General features: G+C 42.8%; 1 protein-coding gene across 3 annotated transcripts in view; it reads left to right on the top strand.

Annotated features, from left to right (window-relative positions):
- Positions 1–17566, top strand: part of SIL1 (SIL1 nucleotide exchange factor) — a 216421-nt gene that overhangs the window by 111598 nt on the left and 87257 nt on the right. The gene's annotated exons all lie outside the window — the stretch shown is intronic.

Raw genomic sequence — 17566 nt, 5'->3', positions numbered from 1 at the left:
CCTTACTCCTTTCATTCCTGGTGGAGTACTGGGGTTGACCGGAGAGTGCTCTGTTGTCGCTTTAGCAGGTCTTTACTAGACCCGCTAAATCGACCCCGGTGCATTGATTGCTGGAGTGTTGATTCCACAGTAGTGTAGACATGGCCTAAGCCTCTGACTGCCTGAAGCTCGGAATGGACAACGGGGCATGTTTCACTCAGTTGCCCTGTTCTGTTCATTCCCTCTGAAGCACCTGGCCCTGTCAACTGTCAGAAGACAGGATAAAGGGCTAGATGGACCGTTGGTCTGATCCAATGTGGCGTTTCTTATTCTGGTGTATGTGAAGTATGGTCTAGTTGCTGTTGCCAGGATATGGTCTGCTATGCAAAGGTGCCACTCTCATTGACATCCCTGGATTTGTCAGTGCTGAGCACTTCTGAAAATGAGGCTAATGACATTTGCATTACTTGACTTTTTTAGTTTCTATGTGATATCCCTTGTGGAGGGTGGGTTGGCTGCTGACACTGGTGGGAGGTTGCAGAGTAATACTGCCCTTCACGTATCCTACAACAGCAACTCCTGTCCCGGAGGGGCTTGCTGGACTTGACTACCTCTCCGGGTGTTGTGACCTGGCCCATGGTTCACTTGTTCACAGTGCTGCTCCTGTTTGGCCTGTCTACATCTCCACAGATGGAGATGAAGGGGCAAACAGGCCAAATTTGATTGGCATTGCGACTTAATGTACGGGATTGCAGTGCCTGAAGTGGGGAGCCGAGCCCAGCTAGCCCTGCAGTAGAGGAACCACTTCAACCGGGACAGCGGGGTTTGGGGGTCAAAGAGGACAGTCCTAAGAAACCCAGGACTGTTGGGAGGTCTGCAGTTTTCAGACTTTACTAAATCAAATAGATTTTTTTTTTAAATCACATGCTTTGCTGAGAGCTAGCTACCTGCCAAGTTCAACCTTTATTTTTTTTTAAAGGGCGGTTACAATTTTTTTGTAATGACGACAAAAGTATTTTGTGTTTTCCACTCTTCCATAATTCAAAAGCAGCTCTTAAACTTTCAAAATAAAATCACTCTCAGATAGGAACTATGCACGGAAGATTTCAGCTCCCAAAGTGAATTTTCAGATAGTTTATCAGCAACTGAAATAACTAGGTTATGAAGAAAAGGTATTTTCAGCGTTAGTTATAATAGGCTATCAGTGACTTCTGTAATTAATTATAAAAATCTACAGAATAACAGAACTATGAGCAGTGAGTGGCATGTATTTCATGAAGGACAAATCTTGCTAGACAAGCATGGTCACTTTGTGGATACAATTATAAAATTAGTGGTTGCAGTAGAAGTTACATCTGAAGTTTTTAGTAAAATATTTGATACAGTGTCCAGTTGCTTTGGATATGAGCCCAGCCATTGGCCGATGCACTGCAAACCAGGTGTAATGAGTTCCTATAAATTTAGCAGCAGGTGTCTGGTGGGATTCTGCAGTGAAGTTATAGGTCTGATTTTATTAAACGTTTTCATAAATGATCTGGAAGAGATGGTAAATAGTATGCTAATTAAATTTTCAGAGGGTACTAAATTAGGAGGAGTTGTGAATGCTAGTGAAGATAATGAAATAATATAAAAGGCCTTAGAGAGAGTAGAAAAGGATCAGGGAATAACAAAATGAGATTCAGTCTCTCTGCTTCCTCTTTCTATCAGTAATCCTTCTCTTCTCGACCTGTGCCTCTTACATTTCTCTCGCTTTTGTATGTAAAAATGTTCCAGTTTAAACTAATGAACAATCTGAGGAGTATATGACTCACCTTTGTAAAACTTGCTGGTGCTTTGACAACCTCTTGGCCACTGTATGTACTATGCAGAAAGTTCAGTCTCACAGTATATGTCAACCCTCTTTAGAATAAAGCCTATCCATTTGCTTTCTTACTAACACAGCATTAAGCACAGGAAATAAGCTTCCTCTTTGTGCATCTGTAGCATGGGGCACAACAATCCACTCACATAAAATCATATCCTTTCAACAGCTTCGGCCTATTGGAGATGAAACAGGCAGTCTGACAGTGGGACAAGGGTAATTTTACAGGATTATGCCACTAGGGAATGTGCATGCACCTCATTATCTGGATAGTCAATATATAGGTCTAGAACAGTGGTCCCCAAATTGTGGGGTGCATCCCGCTAGGAGGGCATAGAGGAACATTTGTGGGGGCAAGTTGAGGCCCGGGCCAGGCCCCAGGGAGTGCGGGGAGGGAATGCCACCCACTCTGCTCTACCCCCAGCTCCGTTCCTGGCCCTGACTGCAACCTGGCCCTGGCCCTGGCTCCGGCTCCACTCCTGGCCCTGGTGATGGGGGAGGGGGTGTGGACAGATTACATTACGGGTGGGGGGACGCAACATAAAAAGTTTGGGGCCACTGGTCTAGAGCCTTGGATAGAGCCAGGGAGTGTGTAACAGAGCTCAGGGGAGGAGGCTGTATCCTTTTTTCTTATGAAACTAATAAATACTCCGGCATCAGATAACTTTTGCAGGATGCTCAAATTGTCTGTCACATAGTCTTAGGTTGTTTTTTTTAATATCACAGTGCTACTGTTTTGTTTTGCAGGTAACATACACATATTGACTTGTGTATTCTTTTGTTGCCTGTATGAAATAAAATGCCTCTATCCCCATTCGCCCACTCAAAAGAAAACAGAGAGAGGAGATAGGTAGATTTTATCAGACACTTGCTCGTGTATCAAGAAGATTATTTCCTAGAACTGTAGAGCCATTTACTGAATCATAGCTGTGTTTTTCACACTATTGATAGATTTTTCAAGTGTTAAGCCAGGATACTTAATCTGGGGGGAAAACAGAAGGGTGAAGGAGGAGGTAAAGGCGGATAAGGGGACGGTTTTGGTGGTTATCAGGGAGGTTGTGTGTGTGGGTTGCGGAGAGTGCCACCGCCTAGCATCAGCCAAACAAATGCCTTTTCCTTTTACCCTGGGATTTGGCTTTACCATCAGTAGAGAGCTGGTTTAAAGATAGGTGTGGGAAGCTCACTGGAGATGTTGGGGTTGGGAGGGCACAATTTCATCGCTCTCAGTGGAGGAAGTGATCCATCTTGCACCTGTTTTAATATGACCAAGTTTGGGCCTCAGTATATTTCTGGAGAGAATAATTCCATAAGCTGCTGAGGATGTTCAGCCTCCACAGACTTATGGGCTTGTGAATTTACATTTTTATCATTAGCAGGAGAACATTGTTAAATGAAGAAAAAGTTGTTAACAAAAAACTAGTTGAAGAGGTATTTGTAGAAAGCAAATCTTATGGAGCAGGAAAGGTCTCTCAAAGCCAATGAACTTAGTAGGACACTGGCTCCCCCCCACCTATAGTACGTCATGTGTTCCTTGTATGGGACTAGTGGAGCTCTCTCTCCAAGGAACTGATGTATTTACTATACATTATACATATGAAATAAGGTCTACTGAATCGGACTAGAGTGGTTTTTAGGCTAAACCATCTACAAAAAAATCATGCTTAACATAAATGGAGACCATTAATACCACATGACACAGATGATATCCTGTATCTTATCGCAAACCTAGGGCAACAGACCTTTTTGATCATCTTTAACTCCTAAGTCTAGAAGGAATTCATACATGTGTGTATATTAGGGCTGTCAATTAATCACAGTTAACTCACGCAATTAACTCAAAAATTAATCGCAGTTTTAATCGCACTGTTAAACAATAGAATACCAATTGGAATTTATTAAATATTTTGGATGTTTTTCTACCTTTTCATATATACTGTATTCTTCATTGTAATTGCAATCAAAGTGTATATTATTTTTTATTACAAATATTTGCACTGTAAAAATGATAAAAAGTAGTATTTTTCAGTTCACCTCATACAAGTAATGTAGTGCAATCTCTTTGTCGTGAAAGTGCAACTTACAAATGGAGGTTTTTTTTGTTATATAACTAGACTCAAAAACAAAACAATATAAAACTTCAGTGCCTGCAAGTCCACTCAGTCCTACTTCTTGTTCAGCCAATCGCTTAGACAAAGAAGTTTGTTTACATTTACAGGAGATAATGCTGCCCACTTCTTATTTACAATGTCACCAGAAAGTCAGAATAGGCATTTGCATGGCACTTTTGTAGCTGGCATTGCAAGGCATTTATATGCCAGTTATGCTAAACATTCGTATGCCCCTTCATGCTTCGGCCACAATTCCAGAGGACATGCTTCCACGGTGGTGATGCTCATTAAAAAAAATAATGTGTTAATTAAATCTGTGACTGAACTCCTTGGGGGAGAATTGTATGTCCCCTGCTCTGTTTTACTCACATTCTGCCATAAATTTCATTTTATAGCAGTCTCGGCTGATGACCCAGCACGTTGTTCATTTTAAGAACACTTTCAGTGCAGATTTGACAAAAGGCAAAGAAGGTACGAATGTGAGATTTCTAAAGATACCTATCCTAGAATCATAGAATATCAGGGTTGGAAGGGACCTCAGGAGGTCATCTAGTCCAACCCCCTGCTCAAAGCAGAACCAGTCCCCAACTAAATCATCCTAGCCAGGGCTTTGTCAAGCCTGACCTTAAAAATATCTAAGGAAAGAGATTCCACCACCTCCCTAGGTAACGCATTCCACCCTCCTAGTGAAAAAGTTTTTCCTAATATCCAACCTAAACCTCTCCCACTGCAACTTGAGACCATTACTCCTTGTTCTGTCATCAGCTACCACTGAGAACAGTCTAGATCCATCCTCTTTGGAACCCCCTTTCAGGTAGTTGAAAGCAGCTATCAAATCCCCCCTCATTCTTCTCTTCCGCAGACTAAACAATCCCAGTTCCTTCAGCCTCTCCTCATAAGTCATGTGTTCCAGTCCCCTAATCATTTTGGTGGCCCTCCGCTGGACTCTTTCCAATTTTTCCACATCCTTCTTGTAGTGTGGGGCCCAAAACTGGACACAGTACTCCAGATGAGGCCTCACCAATGTCTAATAGAGGGGAACGATCACCTCCCTCGATCTGCTGGCAGTGCCCCTACCTATACATCCCAAAATGCCATTGGCCTTCTTGGCAACAAGGGCAGACTGTTGACTCATATCCAGCTTCTCATCCACTATAACCCCTAGGTCCTTTTCTGCAGAACTGCTGCCGAGCCATTCGGTCCCTAGTCTGTAGCGGTGCATTGGATTCTTCCGTCCTAAGTGCAGGACTCTGCACTTGTCCTTGTTAAACCTCATCAGATTTCTTTTGGTCCAATCCTCTAATTTGTCTAGGTCCCTCTGTATCCTATCCCTACTCTCCAGCATATCTACCTCTCCTCCCAGTTTAGTGTCATCTGCAAACTTGCTGAGGGTGTAATCCACACCATCCTCCAGATCATTTATTACAGCACTTGACTCAACTTTTAAGAATCTGAAGTGCCTTCCAAAATCTGAGAGGGATGAGGTGTGGAGCATGCTTTCAGAAGTCTTAAAAGAGCAACACTCCAATGAGGAAACTACAGAACCCAAACCACGAAAAAAGAAAATCAACCTTCTGCTGGTGGCATCTGAGTCAGATAATGAAAATGAACCTGCGTCAGTCCACACTGCTTTGGATTGTTATCGAGCAGAACCAATCATCAGCGTGGACCCATGTCCCCTGGAATGATGGTTGAAGCATGAAGGGACACATGAATCTTTAGCATATCTGGCATGTAATAATCTTGCGACACCTGGTACAACAGTGCCATGAGAACACCTGTACTCACATTCAGGTGACGCTGCAAACAAGAAGCGGTCAGCATTATCTCCTGCAAATGTAAACAAACGTGTTTGTCTGAGCAATTGGCTGAACAAGAAGTAGGACTGAGTGGACTTGCCGGCTCTAAAATTTTACATTTTATTTCTGAATGCATTTTTTGTACATAATTCTACATTTGTAAGTTCAACTTTCATGATAAATAGATTGTACTACAGTACTTGTATTCAGTGAATTGAAAAATATTATTTCTTTTGGTTTTTTATAGTACAAATGCTTGTAATCAAAAATAAAGTGAGCACTGTACACTTTGTATTCTGTATTGTAATTGATATTAATATATTTGAAAATGTAGAAAACAGCCAAAAATATTTAAAGAAATGGTATTCTATTATTGTTTAACAGTGCAATTAATCTCATGATTAATTTTTTTAATCCGTTGACAGCCCTTATTTTTATATATATAAAATGTAAATCCACACACTTATCTACTCTGTATGTGTACACATGTGTATGCATGTAGGAAGGGATGATGAGATATGAAGGCTTTAGCAACAGGAGCTTGGGGAAAAAAATTTATTGGAGCTAATTTTTGTATCCACTGTAAATCCAGGTTCCTTAGTTACCATGACTCATTTTCAGGGCTAAGAGGGAGATAAGAAAAACCTCTACAAATGACTGAAAATAGATTTTTTTTTCTTCATTTATGTACTACCTCAGGCTCTTCCATGGCTAGGAATCAATGGTGGGTCCCACTGGGAATCTGGGAATCTCCCCTTTCCAGTGGTATAAAGCTCCCATTTTTTATCCCTGTAGGGGCACAAGATAACAAACTTGAAAGTCATTTACATTTTGTATGTAGAGAGTTGATGCTGGTGCAGGACTGAATTTTGGCTGCCTTGGACCTCAGGCAGGTGTTGTGATTGTTGTGAGGAGAGTCCATAGTTAAGGGTCAGAATGGCAATGTTTCTCTGGTGGGTTGGGTTATTGTTATTTTGTAAGCTGCTCAGGAATTTAGAAAGTTAGATGCTGTCGCCAAGAGACTGGTTAATGGCCAGAGGGTGGAAGAGATGGTCCAAGGTGCATAATTCATTTATCACTTGGCTGTCTGTTGCTTCACATGGATATTACCCACCATACCACATATGTGATATACATGAGTGTGCATATGATTTGCCTGACTGTCTTCTACTTTATTGCCTTAAAATTGCTGTAAAATTTGTGGTTCAATCCTGCCCCTCTTATGCACGTATGCAAGGAGAAAGAAGGGCACAGGAGAATCTGGTATATGTTCTGTTCGGCGTAAAGGCAAGCAGCATTCTGCATTGATGCACAAGGGCGTGCTTACACACATGGCTCTGCAATGAGCCAGGGTGCAAGCCGCAGCCTGGAGAGGTGTAGATTGGTGGAGAAGTGGCACAACTGGGTCAGTAGCCAGTCGATGCACATGTTGCAAAATCAGCAGCCAGCCCTGGCCAGTAGCACATCAAGTACCTTCTTTCACTGTACTGGCTTTTTTGGGTCAGGGCAGGACGTAGCTCTTATTGTTTAAGATGGCAACATGACCAGTCATAGAATCATGGGAGGTTAGGGTTGGAAGAGACCTCAGGAGGTCATCTAGTCAAACCCCCTGCTCAAAACAGGACCAACCCCAACTAAATCATCCCAGCCAGGGCTTTGTCAAGCCGGGCCTTAAAAACCTCTAAGGATGGAGATTCCACCACCTCCCTAGGTAACCCATTCCAGTGTTTCACCACCCTCCTAGTGAAATAGTTTTTCCTTATATCCAACCTGGAAACCCCCCCCCCCCCCCCCACTGCAACTTGAGACCATTGCTCCTTGTTCTGGCATCTGCCAACACTGAGAACAGCCTAGCTCCATCCTCTTTGGAACCTCCCTTCAGGTAGTTGAAGGCTACTATCAAATCCCCCCTCACTCTTCTCTTCTGTAGACTAAATAAGCCCAGTTCCCTCAGTCTCTCCTCAGAAGTCATGTGCCCCAGCCCCCTAATCGTTTTCATTGCCCTCCGCTGGACTCTCTCTCCAATTTGTCCACATCCTTTCTGTAGTGGGGGGCCCAAAACTGGACGCAGTACTCCAGATGTGGCCTCACCAGTGCTGAATAGAGGGGAATAATCACTTCCATCGACCTGCTGGCAGTGCTCCTATTAATTCAGCCCAATATGCCGTTAGCCTTCTTAGTAAGAAGGACATGCTGTTGACTCATATCCAGCTTCTCGTCCACTGTAATCCCCAGGTCCTTTTCTGCAGAATGGCTGCTTAGCCAGTCGGTCCCCAGTCTGTAGCACTGCCTGGGATTCTTCTGTCCTAAGTGCAGGACTCTGCACTTGTCCTTGTTGAACCTCATCAGATTTTTTTTTTTTTTTTTGGCCCAATCCTCCCATTTGTCTTGGTCACTCTGGACCCTATCCCTATCCTCCAGCATATCTACCTCTCCCCCTAGCTTAGTGTCATCTGTGAACTTTCTGAGGGTGCAGTCCATCCTATTGTCCAGATCATTAATGAAGATGTTGAACAAAACCGGCCCCAGGACTGACCCCTGGGGCACTCTTCTTGATACCGGCTGCCAACTAGACATTGAACCATTGATCACTACCCATTGAGCCTGACGATCTAGCCAGTTTTCTTTCCACCTTATAGTCCATTCATCCAATCCATACTTTTTTAACTTGCTGGCAAGAATACTGTGGGAGACCGTATCAAAAGCTTTGCTAAAGTCAAGGTCTATCATGTTCACCCCTTTCCCCATATCCACAGAGCCAGTTATCTCATCACAGAAGGTAATCAGGTTGGTTAGGCATGACTTGCCCTTGGTGAATCTATGTTGACTGTTCCTGAACACCTTCGTCTCCTCCAGGTGCTTCAAAATGGATTCCTTGAGGACCTGCTCCGTGATTTTTCCAAGGACTGAGGTGAGGCTGACAGGTCTGTAGTTACCTGGATTCTCCTCCTTCCGTTTTTTAAAGATGGGCACTATATTTGCCCTCTTCCAATAGTCTGGGACCTCCCCCGATCACCACGAGTTTTCAAAGATAATGGCCAATGGCTCTGCAATCACATCAGCAAACTCTCTCAGCACCCTCGGATGCAGTGCATCCGGTCCCATGGACTTGTGCTCATCCAGCTTTTCTAAATAGTCCTTAACCTGTTCTTTCACCACTGAGGGATGCTCACCTCCATAGCATACTTTGCTGCCCAATGCAGCAGTCTGGGAGCTGACATTGGCTGTGAAGACCAAGGCAAAAAAAAGCATTGAGTACTTCAGCTTTTTCCACATCATCTGTCACTAGGTTGCCTCCCCCATTCAGTGAGGGGCCCACACTTTCCCGACCACCTTCTTGTTGTTAACATACCTGTAGAAATCCTTCTTGTTACCCTTCACATCCCTGGCTAGCTGCAACTCCAATTGTGCTTTGGCCTTCCTGATTACAGCCCCACATGCTTGAGCAATATTTTTATACTCCTCCCTAGTCATCTGTCCAAGTTCTACTTCTTGTAAGCTTCCTTTTTGTGTTTAAGCTCATTGAAGATTTCTCTATTAAGCCAAGCTGGTCGCCTGCCATATTTGCTGTTCTTTCTGCACATCGGGATGGTTTGTTCCTGTGCCCTCAATAAGGCTTCTTTGAAATACAGCCAGCTCTCCTGGACTCCTTTCCCCTTCGATTAGCCTCCCAGGGGGTCCTGCCCATCAGTTCCCTGAGGGAGTCAAAGTCTGCTTTTCTGAAGTCCAGGGTCTGTATTCTCCTTCTCTCCTTTCTTCCTTTTGTCAGGATCCTGAATGCAACCATTTCATGGTCACTGCTGCCCAAGTTGCCACCCACTTCTACTTGCCCTACCAATTCTTCTCTATAAGCAGCAGGTCAAGAGGAGCACGGCCCGTAGTTGGTTCCTCCAGCACTTGCACCAGGAGGTTGTCCCCAGCACTCTCCAAAAACTTCCTGGCTTGTCTGTGCACTGCTGTATTGCTCTCCCAGCGGATGTCAGGGTGATTGAAGTCCCCCATGAGAACCAGTGCCTGTGATCTGGAAACTTCTGTTTTCTGAAGAAAGCCTTGTCTACCTCATCCTCCTGGTCTGGTGGCCTATAGCAGATGCCCACCACAACAACTGTTGTTGCTCTCGCCTCTAAACTTAACCCAAAGACTCTCAACAGGCTTTTCTCCAGTTTCATACTGGAGCTCTGAGCAGTCATACTGCTCTCTTACATACAGTGCAACTCCTCAACCTTTTCTCCCCCACCTGTCCTTCCTGAACAGTTTATACCCATCCATGACAGTGCTCTAGTCATGTGAGTTACCCCACCAAGTCTCTGTTATTCCAGTCACATCATAGTTCCTTGACTGTGCCAGGACTTCCAATTCTTCCTGCTTGTTTCCCATGCTTCTTGAGTTCGTGTACAGGCATCTAAGATAACTAACCGATTGCCCTGCTTTCTCAGCATGAATCAGGAGGCCTCTCCTGTTGCACCCTCCTCCTTGTGTTTCCTCCCAGTATCCCACTTACTTCAGGACTTAGGTCTCCATCCCCCGGCGAACCTAGTTTAAAGCCCTCCTCTCTAGGTTAGCAAGCCTGCCTGCGAAGATGCTCTTCTCTCTCTTCATTAGGTGGATCCCATCTCTTCCTAGCAATCCTGCTTCCTGGAACAACATCCCATGGTCTAAGAATCCAAAGTCCTCTCTCCAAGACCACCTGCGTAACCATGCATTTACTTCCATAATTCGATGGTCCATAGCTGGGCCTTTTCCTTCAACGGGGATGTGACGGGTTGGATCACAGAAACCCCTTTGGGACTGCCACCTGATGTACCTAGACTACCTGAGTCCGTCTTCCCAGTCAGCCTGGGACTTCAGTATCTTGTCTTGTTTGAGCCAGACACGCTTGCCTGCTGCAAACACAGCCCCAAGTCTGAACCACGTCCCTCACAAGCTGCAGGCTTAACTGAAAACAGCTTAAGAAGTGCTCCTCTCCAGCACTCAGATATCCAGCTCCCAATGGGGTCCAAACCCCAAATAAATTGTTCGCCCTCTATAACACTGATTGATAGAGATATGCACAGCTGTTCTCCCCCCCCCCCCCCGATATTAATACTTACTCTGGGTTAAGTAATAAGTAAAAAGTGATTTTATTAAATACAAAAAGTAGGATTTAAGTGGTTCCAAGTAATAACAGACAGAACAAAGTGAATTACCAAGCAAAATAAAATAAAACATGCAAGTCTAAGCCTAATACAGTAAGAAACTAAATGCAGGTAAATCTCACCCTCAGAGATGTTCCAATAAGCCTCTTTTACAGACTAGACTTCCTCCTAGTCTGGGTCCAGCAATCACTCACACCCCTCTAGTTACTGTCTTTTGTTCCAGTTTCTTTCAGGCATCTCTTTGGGGTGGAGAGGCTATCTTTTGTGCCAGCTGAAGACAAAATGGAGGGGCTTATATAGCCTCCCTCTTGTGGTGGAAACCCTTTCCTCCCCCATGTAGAATTACAGCTACAAGATGGAGTTTTGGAATCACATGGGCAAGTCACATGTCCATGCATGACTCAGTTCTTTACAGACCGACGCGATTGTCCACATGCTATTTGAATGTTCCCAGGAAAGCTCAGATGTGGATTGGCGTCCATCAAGGTCCATTGTTAGCCATGTACTCCCAATTATTTTAACTAACCCTTCACACTATGTTGACCAGATTTGCCTTAGGTGCTTTCTACAGCAAACGCTTTAAATACAAGCACAGAGCCAACGCTCATAACTTCAGATATAAAAATGATACATGCATACAAATAGGATGAATACATTCAGTAGAACGTAACCTTTGGAAAGATATGTTACATGGCATATGTAGCATAAAACATATTCCATTTATGTCATATTTACATTCATAAGCATATTTCTATAAAGCATTATGGGGTTCAATATCACAAGGGAGTCACTTGATTCCAGTCAAGAAAAAATGTTACAAGTGTTAATTAAACTTCTGCATGAGGCATATGCAGTGCAAGGGTCCCATTGCTTTAGTAGCTCTGTGTATGATGCTTATGACTTTTACTTTGGTTGTCAATGTAATGGTAACCTATTCTGTTTTCCAGTTGTTTATTTATAGTTTTGTTTTCAACCCCTGAAAAACTTGATATAGGTACAAAGCTTCAGAAATGTACACATAACAGAATAATAGATAACTATGATTTGGTTACAAGGCAATAATTTAAGTTGACAGGTTTAGCTGATAACATAAAACACAAGAGAGAAATAGGATCAGTTTATAAATGTCAGCGGAACCCCTGAGAGTGAATTGCTGCCTTGAAGCTGATTCTGGGGCTATTATTTTTTCTAATACATAAGAAGAAATAAACGGATGTCTGAAAAAATCTGGCTGACCAAAATTAAAAGAATGGGGCTATAAATTAAATTCTTCCTTTATGTCACTTTAAGCGACTTTCAAGAGAGGCAAAATGTGACTAAACAAAATGATGTTAATTCTCAAGAAAGACTTTAGAAGCACCACATATTGTAGTTTTAGTATGCCAATACTTTTACATTCAGATAAATTTAACATATCCGTGTCCGAAAAGATTTTGGAAGCCAGTCAGGTTAGCTTTTGTTTGAGAAAGCAGTTTGTCATAAAGCAGACATGTTATTTTTTCATATATAAGCTGGTCTCCAATTGGTGGAAGCACAGAAGAGAGTTGTTCTCTAAGCCCAGCTTGAATGCTGAAATGCACCGGGTCAGGAATAGTGCAGCAAGCTACTGTCTCCATTGTAGCAGCAGCCGTTAAATAAAGCAATTAAATATACGATGGGTATAAAATCGTATTAACAGAACATTATCATTGGATCAGTGTCTCTTGCTTTGAAAATGTGTCTTCGCTTTGCCTTGACATTTATTTCCCATAAATGCCTCAGCGTTTAAATAGCATCAGGAGTCCTTTATTGTGTGATAATATTTCTGTACAATGGATTTTATCTATTTACAACTAAGAGGCTGGGCACTGGTTGGTTCAGGGGATTGGTAGTGGGATGGAGAGCCTTGCGGTCACTGGTTCAAATCTGGTCCCAGAAATACATTACTATCAGGCAGATCTTCGTTGGCCTACGTAAAATGAATTGGGTTCTTAATCTGGTTTGTATTGGACAGATGACCACAACACAGCAAATAACACCGTGTGACCTCCTTGTTGACAGTCTCAGCAGGGAGGCCAAGGGCTAAATAGGCATGGTGGCTGAAGTACCTTTTCATGCTAGAAGTAGTCCCTCCATATCAGGGTCAAAGTGTGTTGGCAGGTAGAGCTTGGTTTGCTGCTCCCAGTGCTGTCTCTATTCTTTGGCTAAAGCGGTATCTGATGCTTTTCACCAGCTCTTAACTCATTATAAAATAATAACACTAAATATGCCCCAAAGCAAAAAGAGAGTCCTTGCCCTGTGCCAAAGATCTGGGACATTTTAGAGTGAATGAATAAAGATTGTTGTTCAAACTGAGACTCCTCTTTGGCAGTTTACTAAAGTGATTCTTGTTGTATTACTGCAACCATGAGGCTTTGCTGCTGTCTCATAAGATAGGAAAAGCTTCTTGATGGAATGAGTACTATTTATCTTTTACATAGATGCAACCAGAGCTTTTCCTGGTGTGCTTAGTCAAACTTAGTTCAAGAAAGTGTGAAAACCCACAAGTAGAAATATTTGTGTCACTTTTCTGATGGCAGAATCCTTAATTGAGTTGTGCTGCATTTGCAAGCTCACATACCCTGGGATTCACATTCAGTTTCTATTTTCAGCAACCAGTAAATAAAAGTAACACGTAAGTCATTCAGTTCTACCATAGGCTGCCCTTCTTCCTCCTTTTTTTTTTTGTTTCTTTTAAGAAAAGCACATCGTCCTTGTTTGTGTCCCCTGGCAACGTGGTGAACTAATGTGGCCAGGTGCATGTGGAATGTGAAAGCTAGAGTATGCTGTACTGTTCTAACGGGGACATTTATTTCTGGCTACACTTGACAATTCATGAATTACTTGAGAAAATACTGCATTGTAACCTCGTTATCTCCAGGTGCTTTTGACCTAGTGAGGTAATCCTGTTCACTTTGAGACTGGAAGAACCTTGCTTTCTGCTTATGCTTGTCTCAGTCTAAATGGTATTCATACCTGTCAGGGTTCCTTCCCCACTCTGAACTCTAGGGTACAGATGTGGGGACCCGCATGAAAGACCCCCCTAAGCTTATTCTTACCAGCTTAGGTTAAAAACTTCCCCAGGGTACAAACTTTCCCGTGTCCTTGAACAGTATGCTGCCACCACCAAGCATTTTAAACAAAGAACTGGGAAAGAGACCACTTGGAGACGTCTTCCCCCAAAATATCCCCCCCAAGCCCTACGCACCCCCTTTCCTGGGGAGGCTTGAGAATCGTATCCTAACCAATTGCTTACAAAATCATCAAAGATCCAAACCCCTGGATCTTGTAACAATAGAAAAATCAGTCAGGTTCTTAAAAGAAGGATTTTATTTAAAAAAGAAAGGTAAAAATCATCTCTGTAAAATCAGGATGGAAAATACTTTACAGGGTATTCAGATTCAAAACAGAGGATCCCCCTCTGGGCAAAACCTTAAAGTTACAGAAAACAGGAATAAACCTCCCTCTTAACACAGGGAAAATTCATATAAAACAAAAGATAAACTAATCCGCCTTGCCTGGCTTACCTATAGTGGTTGCAATATTGGAGACTTGGATTAGGATGGGTTGGAAAAGATGGATTTCTGTCTGGCCTCTCTCAGTCCCAAGAGAGAACAACATGTAAACAAAGAGCACAAAACAAAAGCCTTCCTTCCTCCAAGATTTGAAAGTATCTTGTCCCCTTATTGGTCCTTTGGGTCAGGTGCCAGCCAGGTTAGCTGAGCTTCTTAACCCTTCACAGGTAACAGGATGTTGCCTCTGGCCAGGAGGGATTTTATAGCACTGTATACAGAAAGGTGGTTACCCTTCCCTTTATACTTATGACCATACCTAATGAAGGCTAAGAGGCGAATATATTGTCTGAAAATCCCTCTCTATAATTTTCATTGTACAATCAGTATGTTGTTTAAGAATCCTCAGTCTGATGTCTCTTGAATGACAGAGTGGAGATGTGGCTTGTCTTTTTTTCCTCAAGACTTTACTAAATCCTTCCTTTTACAAGCATCTTCTAGCTGCCCTCTGACTAGATTGCTGTCACAGGGGAACACAGAGTCCTTGCTATCACTGCATCTTTCTTCAAAGTTCATCTTCTAGAAATGAGAGAGAGAATGTACACTTTGCAACTTCTCTCTTTTGCAAATGGAAAAGAAGTCCCTCTTCCCCATCTGAGTCATAAGACTCATGATGGAAGATATATGGTATCTGAGAGCGCACCTCTCTCTCGTGTGTGTGTGTGTGTGTGTGTGTGTGTGTGTGAGAACTGTGACTGGATCCCCAGGGTGCAGCCTGGGACTATGGGACTGCTGTGCTCCCTTAACTCTTTCTGGCCTGGGCTGTCTTTCACAATGCCTTGCTAGTGACCAGCAGCAAACCCCTCCAGGTGCTCTTATGACTCAGCACAACAGCATGTGGAGCCCCACAGCCAGCAAGATTGCATGAATGCTTCCAGAGCCACTCATGAATCACACAGGGAAAGGCACCAGTGAAATCCCCCCAGCTCCCAGCACTGTACCTCAGCGATATTCCAAGATGGGCAGTGCAAATTTATCATTTGGTTCAGCACTTCATCACTGGAAAGTGGATGTACACCAGCCTTTGCAAACCTGAACAGCTTTGCCACACGCTTCATACAAACTCACTGGTAAAGATAAAAGTAAAACAAATTTATTGACTACAAAAGATAGATATTAAGTGATAAGCAAAAAGTCAGTTAGTTACCAAAATAAAATAAATTATAAGCACACAGTCTAAGCTCTCAACCCTATTAGACTGGGTAACATCTAGATTAGATTTTTCTTACCCCACTGGATATTGCAGTTCATAGTACACAGGTTTCACCCTTGAAACCTGGGCCAGTCCCCTCTGTTGGAGTCTTCAGAGTGTCCTTGTTGCTTGCAGCATAGGTGGGTGCAGGCAAAAGGCCAAGCATGGGCCCCATGTGTTCTGTTTTATACCCTCAGTCCCATGTGCTTGGGGAACACAAGTCCAGACATGTCTGGGGGGCATTGCTGGGTCTCCAGGCAAGGTTGAGCAATTCCCCTGCTGTGGCCTCATGCAGGCGACTCATTGAATTATAGCTCCATTGCTGGACAATGGCTATTGATAGGTTGTTTGAGACCCCGCTCAGGAGTTGGTTACTTTCCTTGCTATTGCCTCTGGGGAGCTAATATCTGTCTGATTCCCCAGCTTACAGTATGTTTCAGTGACAGCCATACAGCACAGTTTTCATAACTTTATATATATATGAATAGAAAAATGACTTTCAGCCAATCATAACCTTTCCGCTGATACCTCACACGGCCTGCTTTATATGCAATATTACAATTTATATACAGATGAAGAATGTGGGGTTTACAAGATGCTCCTCCAAGGTATAGGATGCCACATGAACATTTTATAGTTAATCTGTTTTTGTCTGTTTTCCTTGCTCTAGAATGAAAGGACATGTTTGTCTTTGTTTTGAGACATGCAGCATTTCCTACTAAAGGGAGATGTAGGAAAAGACAACTTATTTTTATCATAAATATACCTTATTAGAACAGAAAAGCCTTTAGTTTGGACTTTCCCCTACCTTTGTACATTTAAAAAAAAATAAAAAACAACTATAAACTTTGGACGTTCCTTGTTTAAGGATGTGAGACACACTCCAGGTTGATGATGGAGGAGCGGTTCAGGCACCAGTAGCTTTGACCAGTTAGATACCTCTGTGTTTTTATGTGGGTGGAGTCCACACACTAGTTCTCCAGACTAGAGGCTTTCATATTATGAGAAGATATATTTATAATAAAATGAATTTATCTATGCCTCCAGTGCCCTTCAATAGAAAATGTTATGTGTCTCAAATTCAAAAAGACAAACATACCCTTTCACTCTATATGACTTTTAAATTAAGGAAAACAGACAAAGGAAGACTAAATACAAAATCTTCATATTGTGGAGGAGAAAAAGCAGAGTGTGTGTGTGTGAGAGAGAGATTCAGTAAGATGCCCACCCCCATCTATCAGGCAAACGTCTTGTATTAAAAGGGGAAATACACAAAAAATGGAATCATACTTCACAGGAAATATTGCCATTTTCACTTCATCCATGGAATACAGGTCCATGCTGAAATGTTCTCAGTTAGCTGTAACCTCAATCTTGTGACTAGGCAAAAGCATTTTTAGGGGGATGTGGATGATTGACTATGAATTTCCTGTTTTTTGTTGGCATTTAATGTTGATCAAATATTCCTTAAATCTGGCATCTCAGTACCCTACAGAACAGCAAAGTAACATAATATCCAGAATATACCTATTGAAGTTGAAAGGATCCTCTGCTGCATGCTCTGAGCTTGTCTAGGCACCTATGGCTGTTACATGTCTCAATCTAAATATCAGTAAGTATAGAGAGGTCTGATTTCTAAGGCTCTGACCCACTATGATAAAATTCTGACTGTGCCAGTAACAGGACCAGTGTCCCTAGCTCACTGGGAACTCTGCATAACCAAGTGTCACTATTTCATTGAGGAGTCAGCAGTCTACATCTAAGTTTGTGAGGTGGTCAGGGAATGAACGGAGTGTCAGCCATGTTAACACTTGTGTGTCATGGGGCTTCCTGGAGGTTAAATGGCACTTGTGTCAAGGTGCCATAAGAACGGCCATACTGGGTCAGAGCAATGGTCCATCT

This window comes from Natator depressus, chromosome 8, assembly GCF_965152275.1.
Source record: "Natator depressus isolate rNatDep1 chromosome 8, rNatDep2.hap1, whole genome shotgun sequence".
Taxonomy (NCBI): domain Eukaryota; kingdom Metazoa; phylum Chordata; order Testudines; family Cheloniidae; genus Natator; species Natator depressus.
This window is presented reverse-complemented; position numbering and strand designations above follow the sequence as displayed.